The 15,041-nt window shown below is 38.8% G+C and overlaps 1 protein-coding gene across 2 annotated transcripts in view; it reads left to right on the top strand.

Annotated features, from left to right (window-relative positions):
- Positions 1-15,041, top strand: part of LOC131435037 (leucine-rich repeat neuronal protein 3-like) — a 584,845-nt gene that overhangs the window by 217,712 nt on the left and 352,092 nt on the right. For both annotated transcript variants that reach the window (XM_058602505.1, XM_058602504.1), the window contains exon 2: positions 6,165-6,239. The gene's annotated coding sequence lies outside the window, so the exon portion shown is untranslated. The remainder of the gene's footprint in view (positions 1-6,164; positions 6,240-15,041) is intronic.

Here is a 15,041-nt window from a genome sequence, read left to right as displayed (position 1 = left end):
ATTGTCAGTTTCAGTTCAGTCATCATTTGAAACAAAACAACAAGCGTCTGATTGCCACATGCATCGTAATTATGACAAATGTTTGTTTTTGTTTAAAGAAATATCAAGTTGCAGTATGAACGATATTGAAGAACTTTTCTGCATGTCCAGTGATTCTTAAAATAAGAAAGTAAAAAAATATTAAAATTTATTTAGCTTGTTATTGTCTCACCCAATTACACTATTCCTGCGTTTGCTAGTTAACGATTACTGACCCAACATTTTTCAATGAATCGTATGGGGTATTCTAATATTGAATTTATCTTTAGAAAACACCGTCGCTAGACTACACTGTTCGAATGAGTAAAATCGAGTAGTAGAGATCGACGCCACTAGTGTTTTCCAATGAAATACTACATAAATAACTTCTTTCGTCAGTGCTCGCTATCAGCGAAATTCCTAGAGTGATCAATAATTCCCCAACTCAACCGATGTAAGTAAACTTGATCGCACAATAGTCAAAGCAAGCGTCAAAGTTTGCAGTCGTTCCAACGTTCGACTCGAACAAAGAATTGAACTGAACTAAACGTCTAAACCAGAACGGCACAGAGCGCAACCAATGCCTCGTGAAGTCGACCGAAAACGCAGGTCCTCTAAGCGAGGGCCTATTTTTTGCCTTGTCCGTCTGACTGCAGGTCGGACTAACTGCCGCAGGAATAAAATAACTCTTTATTAAGAAACAATATTTAGATAAGATAAACGAAATATGGACTAAATAAACAAGAGCGAAAGAAACCTTCGGTGAAGGTAGAGGCTTTGCTGGCGGACCACTTACATCAGGGAAAAAAACTGGTGGTTGGGGGCCGGGGAGCAAAGCACCAGACCGCCCCAAAAGCAATGAAAAGCGAGAAGGGAAAAAAAGAACGACGCGAATCAAGCAAAGAAAGAAATCCCAAGACATAGTCGCTTATTATTCATTGAAATTAGATTGGAGGTAAGTAAATTTTCTTGTTAAATTGAATAACTTCTTTTTCCGCTGAATTCTCCACGGTTAAGGACTAAAGCTGAAAAAGACACAGGCTGGCCGGAAGGAGGCAGAAAAAAAGCATTATTTTGCGGATAGTCGTATTTTTGTATTTTTTCGTGCTTTTATCGCACCCAACTGCCTGATGATGATAGTGATGAGGAAGATGACGATAACGACGATACCCCGCGCGCTGACCACGGCTGGGATCTTGGAAATAAAACGCGATAATCCATTAGGCTGCTGGTTAGCGAGGTAGAGTCGGGATGTTGACCTTTCGTCACTAACAACCAAGTGGCCGCTGCTCGCCGCCACCGCCGCAGTGCAGTCAGGAGATGGCTTATCGTAATCCGCAGCCCGTTCCAATTAATTTCGGTGGCGTCGTGTCAGCGGGAGACTTCAAACCATAGCAAATCAAGGGGGGCCCAGCCAGGAGTACATTTCTTTCTGAACGACACGGTAAAAAGTATTTTGCATTATTAGAATGCTTGAACTAATGATTAGTTGAGACCTGAAAGACCTGTACAAATGCTAACTAACTTGAAAATATTACCTGCGAGGTGTTGCAAGAAAGAACGCACAAAATTTCAGATCTTAGATAGAAAAAACGAAAGTCAATTACAAAATTCAGTGCTAGCAAGATCCCCATCGCACAATGTAATCGCCAACAGCCTACTGGTCATCGCCTTTGTATTCTTTCCTTCGTATAATCTTCCTTTCCCCGATTCTAGCACCTTCACGGCATTTCAAACTTCAGCTGTCAGCGATTTTTTTTTCACCATTCCTATCCTATTGTACAAAACAGGCAACAATCGAATGGAGAATTCGTTAGACTTCACCGTGCCCCCTGTGTATATGGGTGTTTGTAATGAGGGCCAGTTTTCCGTAATTTCCTACGCTGCCTAGAAGACCTACCATAGAAGACTCGTTTGCATACCGTCGTGCAAAGGCGGGCGGGCAGGTGTAACCCGAGGGCAATTAGTTCTCGCATTGTGGCAAGACGTGCTGAGTTCGAAACTAATTTTCGATTCGATAAACATTCCATCAAAATCTAGCTAACGGTGAGCGGTGCACGAGGGGATCCCGATGAAAGAACCGACAGAAAATTAAACACTTATATCTTCTTCGCTTGCATGAGAACTCGGTGATGCTGAGTGAGTTTTTGTGGGTTGGCGCCGCTGCCGCCGCCGCCGGTCTAAAATATTACCGCTGAAGTTTCGCTCTGGCTCGGGTGCACCCGAGCGAGAAGGATAATTAATGATCCCTCTGCGGAACCCGGATCGACTGATTACCGAAATGGGAACAGTGCCGGTGCATGGTGTCGCGTGAGCAGCTCGTAAACATGCGAGGCTGTTGATTGACGTGCCACTCTTGTTTAGATGAATAGCCATGTAGAACTCGCTGTTTCGTTAGATGTGGGTTCCCTGGTTAGTCGATGGAAAGCTCAACTCAAGAGAAATTGGGAAGAATGTGGCTTCCATGGTCCGGCGAACATCATCATGATTTGTCGATTTAAATTGGTATCTTCCGCTTTTATGGGACCGGACTGGGAAGGAATTTAGAACAAGGGCAGTGTGGTTCGTAAATTCGAAACGATTAGGATTGATGGACGAAATGGTGCTTGGGGGAAGTATTAATGATTTAACAGTTAAATTTAGAAACTAATCTTGGACTGCGTCGGTGGTCGTGAAGTTGATAAGTTGAGATGTGACTTAGTAAGCGATCCAGTGCGAGAATTATCTTTTAATTTGCACAACATTATTTATATCATATAGACACTACGTTTCGTGAAAATAATTTCTTAATGTCAATGGATTCACAATCGATTCTCAGCAAAGATCATGTTGAGTTACTTAGAATCGAAGTTCTCTTGTTCATTTCATCTACCCTCTTTGCTTTCGGGAGCGAGCATGTTATGGACAAGATGCAGCCAACCTGTTGGCGTTTTTCATTGAAAAACACTGGTGGCGTGGATTGCTCTGGTTTTGCACTTTCGAGCGGAAATGGCAATGAAACACCGTCAAAATATTGCATTTCTGCTCGAATGTGCAAAATCCGAGCAATCCACGCCACCAGTGTTTTTCAATGAAAAACGGCATGTGTCTTGCGCCCAAACCCCGAATATGGAATCGAAATGATGTTTATACACAAATGAAAATATTTTGTGATTTTACATTTATTTTCATGCACATATTTGGAGCAGGCAATTAAATGGAAATCTACATTACAAAACAAAGCGGTTTGTAAATATACAGTCTTGTTCAATGAAAAACTAAATGAATTTTAATGTAATTTTACATCAATCATGGTTTTAAATCAGATTTTCGTTTCAACTGATGTCTATTTCATAGTACTATCGGTTTACATGTCGTGTAAGTTTCATCTTTTCTTTCTGTGTAGGTACAAGACGAATGACCTCATGATTAAGACCTTTTTGAGAGTTTGAAACTAAACGAGATTTTTTCGAGAATAAATACACTAAGGTCTTTTTTTACGTGGCTTTTTTTATGCGAATTTTAAGAGTTAGGCGGTTTTTTTTATGCGAAGTTTCAGAGTTATGCGGTTTTTTTATGTGAATTTTCAGAGTTATGCGGTTTTTTTAAGCGAATTTTCAGAACTATGCGGTGTTTTTTATGCGTTTTTTTATGCGGTAAATAAATTCGCGTAAAAAAAGACTTCAGTGTAGTTAGATTTTTAGATAACGGATGTTGCGATAAAACATTAGTCAACCTAAACATGCTACAGTTTTTTTCGTCGTGAATTTTAAGAGCCTGTACACCAAACCCTCAATTTACGCGCCTTATATATGTATATATGTATTCATATACGTACGAACATGTACATATATCTGTATATATTTATACATACATAAATCGGTTGAGTTAATGTGTTTATGAATATGTATGAATCTATACATATACATACACATATACGTGCATATATGTATACATATATACATATATAAGGCGCGTAGATTGTGGTTTTGGTGTACATCTTTTTTTTTAGATGTGGTTATGTACAGTAATGTGACTCACATTTGCTGTCATGTGATATGTGACATGTGACATGTGACATGTGACATGTGACATGTGACATGTGACATGTGACATGTGACATGTGACATGTGACATGTGACATGTGACATGTGACATGTGACATGTGACATGTGACATGTGACATGTGACATGTGACATGTGACATGTGACGTGTGACATGTGACATGTGACATGTGACATGTGACATGTGACATGTGACATGTGACATGTGACATGTGACATGTGACATGTGACGTGTGACGTGTGACATGTGACATGTGACATGTGACATGTGACATGTGACATGTGACATGTGACATGTGACATGTGACATGTGACATGTGACATGTGACATGTGACATGTGACATGTGACATGTGACATGTGACATGTGACATGTGACATGTGACATGTGACATGTGACATGTGACATGTGACATGTGACATGTGACATGTGACATGTGACATGTGACATGTGACATGTGACATGTGACATGTGACATGTGACATGTGACATGTGACATGTGACATGTGACATGTGACATGTGACATGTGACATGTGACATGTGACATGTGACATGTGACATGTGACATGTGACATGTGACATGTGACATGTGACATGTGACATGTGACATGTGACATGTGACGTGTGACGTGTGACGTGTGACGTGTGACGTGTGACGTGTGACGTGTGACGTGTGACGTGTGACGTGTGACGTGTGACGTGTGACGTGTGACGTGTGACGTGTGACGTGTGACGTGTGACGTGTGACGTGTGACGTGTGACGTGTGACATGTGACATGTGACATGTGACATGTGACATGTGACATGTGACATGTGACATGTGACATGTGACATGTGACATGTGACATGTGACATGTGACATGTGACATGTGACATGTGACGTGTGACATGTGACATGTGACATGTGACATGTGACATGTGACATGTGACATGTGACATGTGACATGTGACATGTGACATGTGACATGTGACATGTGACATGTGACATGTGACATGTGACATGTGACATGTGACATGTGACATGTGACATGTGACATGTGACATGTGACATGTGACATGTGACATGTGACATGTGACATGTGACATGTGACATGTGACATGTGACATGTGACATGTGACATGTGACATGTGACGTGTGACGTGTGACGTGTGACGTGCGACGTGTGACGTGTGACGTGTGACGTGTGACGTGTGACGTGTGACGTGTGACGTGTGACGTGTGACGTGTGACGTGTGACGTGTGACGTGTGACGTGTGACGTGTGACGTGTGACGTGTGACGTGTGACGTGTGACGTGTGACGTGTGACATGTGACTAGTGACGTGTGACGTGTGACGTCTCTTGTATCCGAAACCTCTGAAATAGTAACATAAAATTGGTTTTTCAGATAAATGGGAGAAGCTAATTACCTAGAAGCTTTGTTAGAATGCCTTTGAAGTTGGTTAAGCTTAACGAGTCAATTATCTGAACGTTGTTTTTTATATTTTATAGCAGGATTGAATATTCATAAATCTGTATTTGAAGCACATACAGCTTTCTGCTATTGAGTGTTTTTGTTTTTTTTATAAGGAAGGTAACAATAATAATTAATAATTCTGACAGATCAAATTTTTTTATAATTTTAGTTTTTTGGTTCTCAGAATTTTGCGATTGATTTGCTCTAGCCTGATTACGGAATATATGTGTTGCAATATTGTTATTATCTGCCAGATGCTAAAATTCCACTACAGAATCGAATAAAACTTCGACTTAGCAGATTCAGTCATCTGTTGTTAGGCTCTACTGAAACTTGCCTCGTCATCAATCATTGTATCAAGCTGTCGACAAAAACGACCAATTACTTCTGCTCAATTAACCCCTCTCTCGAATAGTCGGAGGTAAATATTCTACTACACCTGCGGCTCAATGCGAGCAAACCGGTACCTGGAGTCGAGATTATACATAAAAAAGCAGCCTATCAAAAATCTGCTTATTCAGCAGCACTCCGAATGCACCTCTCCCCGCTCACCATTAGCTGCTACATGAAAGAATGAGATTACACTTGAGCTTGAGCGATGTTTTAATTAATTCCAACCCTTTTTGGTCTCCTGTATCTTTCCAGATGATTAGCCACCAGTCCGGAAGAATTCGGCCTTCATGCTGCAGACCGTGAAGGATTCGTCGGACGAAAGAAAAGGTTAGTTCGAGCTTCAGTTACTATTTTTTACTGTTCGGAGTTTTACCCTCAACCATCCCAATTATGGAAGGGGTGCCGATGGGGAATCCTGGGTAATACCGACAAAGACCTTCTAATTACCGATTTGATTAATGGTCACGCATCACCTCCGATTACGGGATCTCATAAATCTATCCGCTCGATTATCTGGATTCCGGACTTTGTTCTTGTGTTTTGTGTTTTCAGTGGCTTGTGTAAGCGCTGGTGGCGCGGTGGTGACGGTGGAGTGAATCAACAGAAATCCGTTTATATTTTAGCTGCTGTTTCCTTTCGAAAAGGGTTTATTTACCTCATGCTGTTCGTTTTTCCGGATCGGTTAGTTTCGGGGTTGAGATAATAAAATCAACACCTCCTTCTTTCTTGCTCAACACAGCACCCGTTGACAGCACTGGCCAGAATCCAGCCAAGATATCCGCCCGCTGCCATCGCTGGGCATTGGGTTCGGAACCAACGGAGCTGAAAAGTGAGAAAAGCAATAGGGAGAAGAAGAAGAAAGAAAAAAAAACAAACCTTACAGACCTTCGACTGCGATTGCGACCAGGGTGACAAGTGTAAAAGTGATAATTATTTCGTGATAAAAATACCGTTGGAACATAAAGGAGGAAACATGTTCATAAACACACTGTCCGACGGAGCGCGTAGAAAAATAACATTTTTCCACTTCACCGTCTGTTCCGAAGCAACCAACCGTACGGAAAACCAACACGGCGGCGTGGCATTGAATGGAGCCCTCGACAAAAGTACTCGATTTTTCAACAATATTTATTTGTTTGCTCCGGCACTGTGGTTGTTTTTTTTTTATTCGATTATTTTTTCGGAACCGCTGGTGTAGAGTTGTTTGCGCTCACCAGCAGTGTTGCCAGCAAGCGGCACCGTTTCGATGTGGTAACCTGTTTACGTGCCGGCATGTCATAATAATTTTCTGAAAATATAACACTGTTTTAAATTGTTTGCCATTTAAGTTCCGAACCAAGCAATAACGCTCAGAAAGAATACGGAATTGTCATTACCTAAAAAAGGAACACGGTTAGCATCACTGCTTTTGTCAGATTCACTTTCAGTACCGACGACGAGTTTTTCGAACCGAAAGAAATGCAGTCGCAGCGCCCTTCGACAATCAGCTCACCGCGCAGCACCCCGTTAAACCATGTGTCTTTGTGTTTGGAAAATAAATTCCCGGTGTGAAGAGCGCAAAAAAGAAAACAACATCCCATACACATGCTGCATCAGCTACTCTCACTTCTTCTGTCCGGCTTTCGGTTACCCCGAAAAATAACAACACAGTCGGAGGAGTATTTGAACCGTAAAAAGTGGTTTTACAGAATATTATTATGGCACAGGATAGTTGGTCGGTTTTTATTGGAAGCAGCAGCAACAACCCACCTATTCGGTGCTATACAGGGGAAAAAAGTGGCGTTCAAGTGTAAACCGAATTCTTCGTATGGTCTAAGTTCCGTTTCGACTGACCTCAAACTCCAAACTGGAGCTACAAAGAAAACAAAGTTCGTCGTTCAGATAGGTAGTTTGTCCCTTGCGGATGCTACCGCTGGTGGTTCTGGCAGTGCGAAGGGGCAAAGGCAGTTAATCGGAAGTGAAAATAAATAATCCTTCGAACGTGGCGGCATAGAAGAGGCAATGGATAAACTGAGCTGAGTTTTATGAACCTGAATAGTTTGTATATTTTGTGTTATTTTTTTATGCATTTTTGGAAACTTTAGATTTCTGTAGACTGGCAGACTCATTTTTTTAAATTCACTGTATTGTACTGAACTGCACAAAAGTTGAACAACCGTTTCGACTCCGAACCCTGTACAGCGTGAAGGTCGTACCGGCTGTTTTCAGGTGCTCCTTACCGCACGTTTGAAATGGAATTCTCCAGAGTGCATCCTGGTGAGAAAATACCCGGAGATGCTGTTGAAACTGCGGTTTATTCCTCAACCTTCTTAGTAATTAATGCGAATTTTGCAGCGCCGTTGCAGTGAAAAGATCTTTTCATCGCTGAAAAATCTACGGAGTAGAAATGCGTTTTTAATGAGCGGCGCTGCATTCAACTTTGCAAGTTTATGCTGCTAATGAGGAACGATGCTTGAGGTTTTTCCGTTGCTTGCGTTTAAGAACTCGAGAAAAATGCACTATGGAAGACGGTTGAAAAAAACGATGAATAAACGAGTCCGACATCCGAGGATTTCTGTAAACTACGGGTACTTTCCTTTATACTTATTTCTTCAGATTTCAGATTTTATGTTCTAGTATAAGGTTAACATTGTAAAAGTCGAAGCCCCCGTTTTATTATAAATCCTATTTACAATCGTGCAATTCAAATGTTTTGCTTAATGTATGGAGTTAACATTTTGTTAAGTAAAAGCGTGTGCAGCATGATTTTGAAAAAGTGTATTTAATAATAGCTTTTAACATACATTAAAACATTCTAAGAATACGCACTTCCAGTTGAATAGAGAGTCAAGCCATCATCATCATTACAAATATTGCTGGCATCCCCATATTTTCCACTAAATCGTCGGTATATTCGAGAGGAAGCGCATTTCGAATGAGTCGAGAGTCGCTTCAAAGTTTGAACACGTTATCTAAGAAGGTTCTGTTCGATGTAGGCTCAGACGTTTTCGATAGAATTTGCATCAGGCAATTGCAAAGGTCAATCAAGTATCACTATGCATTTTTCCCATTTCCATTCAGTACAGAGCCAGCTCCGGTGTTTGGGATAATTATTTTTTTGCAAGAAACAGGTCTTGTTTTTTTCTGACAAAAGGTTTTTCGGCAGTCAGTAATAGATCTTCCTTATGGATTACAATAATTTTGGTAGATTTTGACGTATGGACAAGTCAGGATTTCGCGAAAACAAAGCGAAAACAAGTCGTTTTTCATCCTTTTTAGGTCACTTTACCTACCGAACCACGATTTGGAAGATCAACGATTCACTTCTTGAAAAACGATACCGCCTTTTAAATGTATTTAGCTGCCACTACATAGTTCATTCTTGGTTCTTTAGGGTGTGTGCAGAGGAATACGACCTTGCAGCGCTTTGCGTAAATGGCACTCATCGCGATATTAGAGTTTTCCCGACGGAAGACTGACTTCGATGAAATTTTTAATTCAAAGTGCCAAAGTCAGGGGATCCTTGCGAAACGAACGCTTTCTGCACTGCGGATTTCGATTCCGGACGTACCGGAAATAATGTTCAAAATTGAACTCATTCCGATATCATGGACTAACCGATTTTCCCAAACTTAGATTCAAATGAAAGATCTCATGTTCCTATTATTTTTTATAGCGAAAATGGAGAAAACGAAAGATTTTTCCAAATTTGGGTAAAATTTGTTTCAATTCGAAGTTTATATTAGTCCATGTCTAAACTAACCGAATTCGGTTATATCAATCTTTAGATCCCAGTTCTGGTAGTACCGGAAATAGTAGCCAAAATCTTCAAAATTAACTTATTTTTTCATAGATAGCTGAGTCGTGAGCATAGATTTATTTGGAGTTATGCAAAAACGTAATGAATCTTCTAAATTGGTTCATGAACCATTTTGACGTGAATACGTCTTCTTGAACTATGGGACGCTTTTTCAAAATTCGCCCTATGGGAGAATGGGTAGAACTTAATCGTGAATATCTCGAGTTGTGCTAAATGCAACAACATAATTCTTGCTCCATGGCATCAGAAATATGATCAGGTATTAAAGAATAAATTTCCTTACAGTGTGAGAAAACTGTTATAATAACTCATATATTTTAAGTTTGCTTATTTATTGGAAACAATTAGGAAAACTTATCACACTTGCTTGTCTTTCTCGTACCTGGGACGACGGTTTTGAGGTAGTCAGGCACATATCAGTCTCATAGTCAAAAATCAATCATTTCTTCTTAAGCTTTGGACGCAACTGGATTTCTTGGTGAGGACCTTCCACAAACAACAACGCTCAGGTCGCGCTTTCATTCGCTTTCCGGATGGCGTGACGAGCAGTCGTCTTTTACCAATAGTAACAACAACATATTATCAATATGCCCATACTACTTTCGAATACTGGATCAGGATTCAGGAAGTGAATTTTGAATTGGATTCTGGAACTGAATTTAGAACCTGTATTCAGAACTTAATTTTAGGTTTAGAACTTAGTTTCAGTGGTCAGTTTCTGTTAACAGATTCAGTAATCAAAACTATGACTCTGGAACTAAATCCTTATTCTGGAACCTAGGATCTGGAACTGATTTCATGACTAGATTTTGGAAGTAAATTTAGTTCCTTATTTTATATTCGGAATTCGGATTTCAACTTCATGATTCTGGAACAAAATTAAGGATAATATTTTTAGATCTGAATGCTGAAACTAAATTTTAGATCTGATCTCCGAACTTGAACTCGGGAGCTGAATCAAGAATTCGGTTTTAGTTCCTGAATCTTGCTCCAGAGTTTTGATTCTGGTGGAGATAAATAAATGATGACAAAAAGTACTCAACGGTTGTAAACATCGAACAAATTCCTCAAATCTGTTCGCTTTGAAACCATTAGAATATTCCCAGATGATTATGCGAAATTTCCCTATATAACTACAACATTGTTCGTTGCATTTGTTACGCTTGTATGTGTATGTACAGAATTCTGGAAGTTGCAAAATTCACAAATCAACTAATACAAACGATTATTTATATTCGGAAGTGTTTGTTCATTTTGTCGTGAATACGACTTACTTTACTATGGGGTGCCTTTTCAAAATTAGCCATATGGAAGAATGGGCAAAACTTAATCGTGAATATCTCGACTTGTATTAACGGCAGCAACATAATTCTTTCACCATTTCATCAAAAATATGATCAGGAATTCATGATAATATTTTGAACAGTGTGAGATAATCACAAACAACTAAAAAATGAAGTTTTCCAAAACTTTGAAAACAACTCGGAAAACTCTTTACTTTTGCTTGTTTTTTTCGCGCAAGGACGACGATTTTGAGGTAGTCAGGCACATATCTTCATCTGAATGCGTATAAAAGGGGAACCGTGGCCGAAAATCGATAATTTCTTCTTGTGTGTTGGATGGAAGCAGACGTCGTGAGAATGATTTATAATTTGCTTTCCTATCGTCGAGGGAGCGATTTCATCAAACAGCAGCGAAGGAGAGTGCACCTTTTGCGTGGTTAAAACCTCAAACGCTCTGAGCTGGATTCTGGAAAAATATTCCGGAACTGAGGTTCGAAATTGTAGTCTACTAAAATCCAACTGAATTCTGAATCTGTTCTAAGTTCTGAATCTAGTTCTTGAGCTCAGGTCCTAATTCCAGAATTCTTCAAATCGATTCTTTTGTCCTGAACGAGAATGGGCAGAACTTTACCACGAATCTCTTTTGATGTACAACATATTCTACAAGCTATCGGTATCGGCCCATTTTTCAACCACTTGTAGTTTGTAGTAGAACTTTCTGCTGATTTACTATATAAAATGCATAGCAGCGACTCAGAAGCCATTAATGAAAGGTTTTTTTTCAGAACCACCATTATTTTATCATAAAGAAGTAGACTGGTTATTTCGTAATATTTAATTGTGTGTCAGAATGTTTAATGTAACTAATATGTACTTGTTTAGGATTATCGTTTCAAATTCTAGTAGTGAAAAAGAGGAAAGCTTGCACAATTCACACAATCGATCAACTAATTGATATTCGGGAGTGTTAAGGAACATATCAGTTGCTTTCGTATTCACGATATCCAGTTATGTCTCTGACATTACACACCTGTACTTTTTATTCGTGAATCGTTCTTCGGTTATGTATGTGACATTACCCACCATCCGTTTCATTTGAAGATCTTGTAAGTTGATGTCCAAACAAACTTTTAATAGTAAAGATTTCTTAGTTTATTTTTTAGGAAAATAGGCCGAACGTTGCTCGGTAAACCGTCTTGCAGCGAAATGATTTAGTTCCGTTTTCTCAAATATGCACATAAAAATTATGAAACAAATTCTTCCAGATCAAATTATCTATTTGTGATCAGTCCTAGACAGATGACCTAGATCTTTCGATTTATCGTTCACGATCTAAATTGAATATTGATTAATAAGAAAATGTAATAGAGAAATTGTTTTCTCATCGGCAGCACACCAAACTGATGGAGATTTCCTTCAAAGGAAAATTTGACACCGTATTTACCGGTCGTTGAAAAATAATAATACACTAAGGTCTTTTTTTATGCGAATTTTCAGAGCTATTCGGTTTTTTTTTTATGCGAAGTTTCAGAGTTGTGCGGTTTTTTTTATGCGAAGTTTCAGAGTAATGCGGTTTTTTCATGCGAATTTTCGGAGTTATGCGGTTTTTTATGCAGTTTTTTTATGTACGTAAACTCGCATAAAAAAGACTTCAGTGTAAATGATTTTCAAAACATGACCTTGTTTAGTACTACTCCGTAGTCTTACGCGAAAACGAAAATTCCGTATTGCTTGATCTTCCACAAAAGAAATACATAATATACAAGGACTTTGGTTTGCCGACACCTTTATACCGACAAAAAATCATTCGAAAAAAAAGAAAGGGTGGATACTTTCAGAGACATTATTGGATGACTGACACACTTTTCTCTCATTTCTCATGTTTATAAAATTACTTCATATTCTTATCGAACATATTTTAATCCATAATGAAATAAATTATACCAGAAACCAATAAAAACTACAAGGATCAGCCCCAAGGGGTTGTTCGACCTATTTATGTGGAACAAGGGAACCAAAATTTCTAATAATCGATATTTTCAATCAAACAGTTTAACCAATCGGCATACTTTTGAATGCGAAATTGCACAAGAGTCTCCTTAGATTGATCTATATTAGGAACCAATCTCGAACACGCGAACCCCGAACATGAACTCGCATGACACTTAAGATCAAAGCAAACCAGTTGAAGCTACGAATTGTTTTTACCGCTTCGTGAGAACATTGCTATTTAGCAGCAACTTTGCTCTGACATGTTTAATGTGAGACTAAAGCTATAGAAATAATTTATTAAATCGCGTGCCTCCACAGTTTCGCTTTAGCATTGACTGACCAATCAGAGCGATGCTTTCCAGTTGATAAATCACTTGCTTACTTAGAGCTACCGTTCAAAAAATGCATTCCAATGTTTTATCAGAAGTCAACAAATCAAAGCGGTATAGTTATAGTAGATGTTTTTCTAGATCCCAACGATTTTGCACACTTAAAAAAATTCCTGTGATTTTACATCTTATTAGATGCACATAAATAGAGCGTCGCAGTTCACGCAAATTCACGTAGAAGAACATTTAATATTGTGACCAAAACTCCATGACATGAAATTCGTTGAAATAAAATAAGAATACTGATAGCAACCGGCGCGCGACTTGAACCGAGAATCATTACATCGCATGTACGTCTGTTAATCGACTGAGCCACAGAAGCATACATCTGCTTGGTTGGTAAAATGTGCATTTAAATTCATACAGTCGCACCTGCTAGCATGATGCAAGTTACACTCGAAACCAATATAATTCAAGCTAATATAACATTAAGTCAATACAAATGAAATTTTCCGTCATTCGACGAATTAGGTTTTTATGAATTACAACGTATGGTTTTTTTGGTGTGATTAATTTTTTTAACTTTGTGGTTGTTTTAAATCAAAACTACGATTTTTCAAGGAAAAATCCGCCATTTTGTAGATGTTAAACCTCCTCAAGGTAACAAAACGAAAACGTTGAGGTCTGCTATTTTACACGTATAAAGTGTGTTGTCTAAGACAACAATTTATTTTTCTAGGCCCGTTTCGAAAAATCATATTTTTCCTATTCCAATAATAATGTAATAAAACATTTCAAGAATATTTTGTCAAGTTTTTAAGTCAATCGAAGAAGAAATCGTGGGCCTGTGCGCACGAGATTTTGCTTCTTCACGATATGATAAGATCCAAAGTTTTGTTCCGATAGACTTAAAAATTTCAAAGAATATTTTTTAAATCTTTTACTATGAGAAAATGCAAAGAAGAAAATTCATGATTTTCAAAAGTTTTAGATCCTACCCGCGACCCCACTTTGAAGGTCCATGCATGATCATGATTAAATTTGTATTGTTAATCTTTCCCTTGTGTCATCATTCGACAAGAGACTGTTTCATGCGCAATCACCAAACGATTTTATATTGTGCTCCTTGCTTCACTTGGGCATTGGGCCGTGTCTCTGAGTAATTGAAGAAAGCCAGAATAGGTGTACGAAAGTCATAGGACCAGGTTCTGACTAAATTAAGAGAATTATTTCTAATAAAGCCCGAATTGATTATAAGATGGTTTTCAGATTCCCACACAAAAGTTGCAGCTGTGGTTCCAAACTGAACTTTTTATGCTCAAACTATATTTTTAATGGGTGCTTTCGTGCACATAAATGCTTTATCTTTTAATATGATGTTCTATCACAAACGAAATAAAAGTGATTAGGAAATTCGAATTGTCTTCCTTTGAGACCGACCAAGGTCCTGTACTGATTTGAAATCAACAGTTAAAAGGGTCAATTATTAAATTGAAACTCTAATTGTCTTTATTAAATGATAAAGAAGTTTTATGTATGGAAGGTCACGACAAGCAAGAATGTCTCGAACTGGGTCATTGGATAGTCTACCATGAGTACGCAAAGAAATTATTAGTTGAGATTTGACATCACACTCCACGCATGTTCAAACGACATGATCAATATCGCGATAATCTTCGCCACAATTACAGTGATTAGTCTCGGAGAGTCCAATTAGAAGGAGATG

Source organism: Malaya genurostris, chromosome 3 (assembly GCF_030247185.1).
Source record: "Malaya genurostris strain Urasoe2022 chromosome 3, Malgen_1.1, whole genome shotgun sequence".
In the NCBI taxonomy this organism is placed as follows: domain Eukaryota; kingdom Metazoa; phylum Arthropoda; class Insecta; order Diptera; family Culicidae; genus Malaya; species Malaya genurostris.
The sequence above is the reverse complement of the archived record's forward strand: the minus strand, read 5'-3'. Positions and strand labels throughout refer to the sequence as shown.